This window comes from Anopheles moucheti, chromosome 3, assembly GCF_943734755.1.
Source record: "Anopheles moucheti chromosome 3, idAnoMoucSN_F20_07, whole genome shotgun sequence".
Lineage (NCBI taxonomy): Eukaryota > Metazoa > Arthropoda > Insecta > Diptera > Culicidae > Anopheles > Anopheles moucheti.
In genome coordinates, this window is record NC_069141.1 from 71,874,386 (window position 1) to 71,881,154 (window position 6,769).

General features: G+C 43.2%; 1 protein-coding gene across 1 annotated transcript in view; it reads right to left on the bottom strand.

Annotated features, from left to right (window-relative positions):
• LOC128305890 (cell adhesion molecule Dscam2) overlaps nt 1–2,935 on the bottom strand; it is a 39,763-nt gene extending 36,828 nt beyond the window's left edge. The window contains exon 1 of the mRNA XM_053043522.1: nt 2,720–2,935. The gene's annotated coding sequence lies outside the window, so the exon portion shown is untranslated. The remainder of the gene's footprint in view (nt 1–2,719) is intronic.
• Between the last annotated feature and the right edge of the window lie 3,834 nt (nt 2,936–6,769).

Here is a 6,769-nt window from a genome sequence, read left to right on the forward strand (position 1 = left end):
GTCGAGAACAATATGTTGCCAGGTTATGGTCAACTGATGTTATCAATCTGCATGAAATTGAATATTCATCCGTTTTGTTTTTGCACATGCTCCACGTAGAAATGGCCATAACCATGCCAAGGGATAGCAAAAGAACTATAAGTAGATACTTGAATTTCGACCAAAAAGTGGAGGCACATTCTGAACAGGAGCTGTTTTTTTGCTTCATACAGTCTTAAATATCAAAATTGAATACCATTCGGTATGCATAATTACCACCGCAACAGGATACCGACAAACACAGGCATGGAGAGCGTGTGTATAGAACTAAAAAAGAAAATGTATTACATGAACGAATTCTTGTTAAAAATATTAAAGGATTGTAACAAATATCTATAACATTCTCGCACAACATTCCTGTTATATATTTTTTGACATTAACTTTTATGCAAAGAACAAAGAATTCGTCTGAAATTAAGTATTTTTTGGTGTGCGGAATCATAGAAAAAGCAAAGGAAAGTATATCGCGAGAATGTGCTGTCAAAAACACGAGCCTACGTGTGGTGATAAAGCATTCGCAGAGGGTCGAGACTTTGTTCGATGTTTTGTCTCACTCTGGCTGTCCATCATCGTATTCAACTGGTAGAAATGGTGATGGAAAACAATAATTTGAGTAATGTGAAGGATTGCTAATAACTTAAGCGTATCTCGCGAAACATTTTGCAGGATTTTAGAAGGTCAATTGGGCATTTAAAACGTGTGGCTGCTTGACTGGTTCAAAAAGAAGGTGGCGGAAAACATACTACGGCAAGTGAACTCTAACCTCTAAGGCTCTCCTCTGACATCTTTCTGTTGCCAAAAATGAAATTACAACTCCACGGACGCCGCTTCTTGTCAATTGCGGTGATCAAAAGAAATTCACTTAAGGAACTGAAGGCGATCGCTATAAACGGGACAAAAAAAAAACATTTCGATGGGAAAAAGAGGACATTTACGTATTGCTTCTAATGGAGCCTATTTTAAAGGTGTCAAAATAAATTTTAATAGCTAAATAATTACTTGTTTTTAACTAATTGTGACGAAATGTATAAAATGTTACATAACAATGCATTTTTGTAAACAATTTAGCCTGATAATAATAATAAATTATAAGCTATAATAATAAATAATAATAAATAATGAAACATTGAAACAGTTTAATATAGAATGTTTTACGCTTAAATGAACTATTCTGCAATGGAAATCCTTCAAGGATATACTATTTAGATGGAATTAGTACAAAAAAAAAACAAAGTAAATCAAACAGGCAGTTTAATTGACCGCTTGCAATTAGAAGCTTGTAAATAACCTATTTTTAGTTATTCTTTAAGTTATTTCAATGAAAGGAATTGTTTTCAGTTTCAATTTTGTGAAATCTAATAAAAAAAAAAGGCAAAATATGTAACATAACATAAGAGATTGCTCATCAGTGCCATTTGGTGATTTGGAGACAATACCACTATTTTTAACTAAATCTTACATCACGTTTGCTATTATTTTACGAAACACATAAAAGGAATCACTATGAAAAGGTTATTCTTTCCAAAATGCGTCTCAAATGATGAATGTATTATTAAAAACATATACAAACAACAGCATAACTGCTTTGCTGAACTTCAATCAACTTTCACCTATTAATTCACCATCGAAAGCCGTTCCTACTTATTTTATTTAAGAAAAACAAATTAAGTCTTGATTAACAAAGGTCACAAAACACCAGGCGTCTCCATGCAAAAAGTACGAACGATGGAGACGCCTGGTGATCAACTGCGTAGTACAATATATAATTTATTAAGTAGTTCTGACAATCGATTATATCCATAGAAGAGCTAGCAGTCGTTTTGCTAACTGCATTATAGATAGTTAAGATAGTTAGGAATGTTTAATTAGTTAAATTATATCTCTAAAAAGAGCGGGCTAGACATTTTTCCAGCAATCTCGACACAAAATAAAAACTATGTTTAACCTCTAAGGCTCCTCTCTGACATCATTCTGTTGCCAAAAATGAAATTACAATTCTACGGACGCCGCTTCTTGTCAATTGCGGTGATCAATAGGAATTCACTTAAGGAACTGAAGGCGATGGCTTCAAACGGCTACAAAAAAAATCGATGGGAAAAAAGAGAACATTTTCGTATTGCTTCTAATGGAGTCTATTTTAAAGGTGTCAAAATATATTTTAATAGCAAAATAATTACTTGATATTTAACTAATTCTCTATACATTTGTGACGGAATGTATAAAATGTTACATATCATTGCATGTTTTAAAACAGTTTAACCTGATAAATCTTTGAAACATTGAAACAGTTTAATATAGAATGCTTTATGCTTAAATGCACTATTCTGCATTGGAAATCTTTCAAGGTTATAATATTTAGATAGATTTAGTATTAAACAAATGTATTCTTATGAAGTTCTGATTGCAAAAGATTATTTCTGACATTTAAATTAGGTATGTCGAGAGCTTCCAAAAGGAAAAATAATAAAACCCATAAAAAAATTAACGCAATACCCATACATTTAATCAAATTGTAATCTCTCGCATACCGTATCTGATCGGTGCGTGTGGGTATTGCTTTACGAATAAAATGATTCAATGTAAAATATTTGCTATCAACGCAGGTGGAATTGTTATTCAGAATATTTATCAACAAACCATGATGAATCTCAAACATTATGTTGCATGGAAAGAAACTTACCTTAATTAATGTATAGATTCATAATAAAACACCGCGCGATAACTACCAAGTTCGTCTATCTGTCTACATAATCGCCCATTTGCATCCGTCCGTTGTTCGCATTTCCGCACACTGATACGCTAGACCGCGGCAAACGATTCACTTCATTTCCGTTTCCGCATGCACTGCCCCGATTGAAGTGCTGATTGTTAACTGCCCTAACGAGAATGAGCAAAAAAAAAACACACACACACTACGTACAATACGCACTTCACACACCACGGTACCCACGGCGGGGGGGAAAAAGAATTCCAACTTCACACACCCTATGCTGCACGTTGCCGCACAACAACACTCCACGCCACTCCACCGCGGCACTCCTATTATGCTATTTCATTATCATAATCATTTTGTACTCATCAGCGCTGTGCCGTGAAATGAAGAACTCGTGTATGCATTATTATCTCATCACTTTATTACACTCCAGTTGCACTGTTGCACCTGCACCAGCAGCGTGTGTCGCACGTGCTTGTAGAGTTGCCGTTTTATCCCACGTCTGCCACGCACGTACCACAACTCCCCCCCCCCCCCCCCCCCTCACTGTTGCAACCGGTTGGCGAAACGTGCTCCGCTTTTTTTTGCTTTCCTTCCCCGGCCGGCGGCAAACTCAAACAGGAGAAAAAAAACATGCAAAAAAGGAAACGATGACGGCACAAAAAAAAACCGAAACGGGGGAAAAAACACGCAAACAGGAATCAAAATGAAACTAGCACTCCGCCGCCACTGCTCACGGTGTGTGATAGTAGCGGCAGCAAACAGCAGCAGCAGACGAAGGCAAAAAACGGATATAAATGAGACCAATTATCCGTTTTCGCTCGGCTGTTTTTTTGTTGCGCTGCGAGTTTTCCTGCATTTTCCTGCAACCACCCACACAACTCCATTCAGCTGACGATGAGCGCTCACGTGTGTGTGTGTGTGTGTGTGTATTTGTCCGTTGTTATTGTTGTCCCATATTTTCCCATTTATCTCCCGGTTTTTCGCTAATCTTTCGCCGTAGGAAGGTGCCACATCAGGCGGTCCGGTTTGTTTTGGGGGAGGAAAGGGATGGAGCATTCAATTGCTTCCGGTACTAGCTTTTCCTTTCCCTTTTGTTTTTTTTGGTTGCTGTCCTCTTTCAACGCTCAACCCATCAACCGTCACATGGCCGCTTTTAAGTCATTGTCCGGTGTGTGTTTTTATCTCGCTACATTCACTTTGTTGTGTCGCGTCAGCTTCGAACTCGTGCACGCGTGCACCGGTCCGCGTACGGTGGTTGGCTAGAATTAACAGGGTGTCACATTTTTTTGTTTGTTTGCCATTCTCGCATCATCATACGTACGCGACAGTGGAGCGTAACGAAATAGTTTTTCTTTTTTTTTTTGCCGGAACCGAAAGCTTCAAGCTAGCGAATCGCTTTCACTTTTCACACCACAGCACACTCTCGTCGAACTGCTGGGGAAAACTGCTAGGTGGTTTTTGTTGGAGTGGGAGGGAGGGAAGGGCTGGGGTAGGCAAAACGGTTTTCCTTTCACAACTGCCGGACGGCGAACCGGTATCGATGCACGACGGTTCGGCGATTCAAATGAACTGACAACTACGGTGCTTCGGTGCCTGCTGATAACTGCTCACCACTCGGGCACACTATCCCAATCCGATCGGGGCCGTATTGTAACGAACTTTGCGGGATATAGATACCGTGTGTCCTGTCCGTTCCTCTCTAACACCCCTCTCACAGGGGACTACCCACTATGTATCCACTTATGTACTCCGAAGGCTGGGAAGCGGTATCGTATTTTCGGGTAGCACATTGCTACCGGGGGGGGGGGGGCGAACCGGAAAGGGAACGATTGCAATTCACATAATTATTCAAAAGTACGAAACCGAAGAGCAATAAAATCATCTCTCACTCGAGTATCATCCCTTCCACCCTCTCCTCCTCCCCCCACCCCCTTTTTTCCGGTCGACGATCCGGGCAAGGACTAGAGTGTACACACTCGAGAAAACTGTTGAGCAAACACATGGACTCTGCTCACTTCACTTCACTGCACGCGCGCTGATGCCCATCCAACACAACACTCTATCTGTCTGGATGTGTGTGCGTGTGTGTGTGTGTGTGTGTGTGTGTGTGTGTGTGTGTGTGTGTGTGTGTGCATGTGTGTGATTGAAAGAGAGAGGGAGGGGGAACGGGGATAAGTGTTAGAGTTAGAGTGGTAGACAATTATTTTCCGCTTGTACCAGGACCAGGAGTATGTGTAACTGTGGCCATGAGTTGAACAGTGCTGTGAAGATGCGGGATGAAGTACCGGGAATTCTATTTTCCCTACCCTTATAACACACAATTTAACCCCCTCTCCCTCCCTCCATTCCCCAATTCATTTGCGTGTGGAAATTCTATGGCACTATCAGCATATCCGATGGGGATGGCAAAACATCAGATCTGCCGATCTCGTGTGAGTGATTTTTAAAACCGTTTTGCAAAACTCACAGTGCACTGCTTACAAATTAACATTACTTATCACTTCACACATAACATACACCCCCCCCCTCCCCCACACACCCCCTCTTTGCCATGTCACTTCGTCACACATGTTTAACGATGCGTATCAATCTCGTTTTCATCTTCCTTTTCTCACCCCCCTCCTCCTTCATTACGGGTGTTTGTGTAAGCAAAGGATGTCCTAGCAACCCAAAGCGACATGAGAGGTGAGAGGTGAGGGCTTACGGTGTGATGAGATCCAAACAGTGATGCGGTGATGATGATACAGGCCGTCGCCTTTCTAACACGGCCCTGGCGTCATATACATAGACCACGGTACCGACCCGAACCCGTCTCGCCTGAAACAGGTGTGCTAAGGGGGCGGGCGGGTTGTGGCGAGCAGCAGCGAGGGGGGAAATAATAAAATCAGAGTGATAGCACCGTAGAGCCTCCCCCACCCCCACCCCATCCCTGGGTTGGATTTTTGGTGGATGAATGTGTAGCAAAGTGATAATGGTAGCTTTTCAGCAAAAAGGATGAATGATGGTGAGGAAGTGTGCCGGGAAAAGGGTACGTGAGCTTAGTGCCCGAGATGCTGGTGAAGTTGAAATGACAAGGCAAAAACCCGGATCAAACGGAACCGGCCGCGTACACAGCGTCGCTTCACTTTCGCCGCAAACACAAACGCACGGCGTCTCCCGTAAGACCGTTGCTGGACGTGTGTGCGGGTGGCACGCCACATGTTCGCGAGAAATTAAGCCGGTGCTTACAGACCCCCCCCCCCCCCCCCCCTAGCCCCCCCTTCCTTTCCTCCACCTTCACACACAACTCACTGGTGCACCACAGAATCTTGCAGCATCCGCCAGCCAGCAAAGTCCTTTCCGTGTCAAGCGGACGGTTTGAAGTGCATCTTCACAACAATGGAAAACAGTCTCCCAAGCACCAACTGATGCGCACCAGCTTAAACCTAGTTTCACTCACCGGCACACACACACACGCACACACACAAATGCACCCCACTCGCCACAAAGTTCACGCGCGATTCACGGCCCGACTTTCCCGCGTACCGCGAACACACTGCGACGGCCGTGGATTCGCCCAAAAACCCGTACTCACGTCCGCGCGTTACGAACGGCAACCGCCAACTATATCATTTCAAATAGAATCATATCCTCTCTAGCTAAGAATCCTTTCGGAATGATACATGATATATAAACAAATTTCCATCATGTGTCTGTGTACGAAAGCACCTTCCGGGAGCGCGTCTCCACCACTTCACAGCGCCGCGCGAGCGCGCAAGCGTTTGTCCTCGGCGTGTCGCATGTGTGTGTATGTGTGTTGATGCACCACCAACACATCACCACCCCCCCCCCCCTCCTACCCTCCCCAAAAAACACCCACCCTACAGGTGCCGTATGTGTAGCGAGATATGTCGCTTCTCATTCTCATTCACATTCTCGCATGTGTCATGGTGAGGAGGAGTCGGCTGACTACCATTCCTGGCACAGACCCATGTACTACCCGGTCGCCAATTTGTTGAAGTAGTTTGCAAAGGG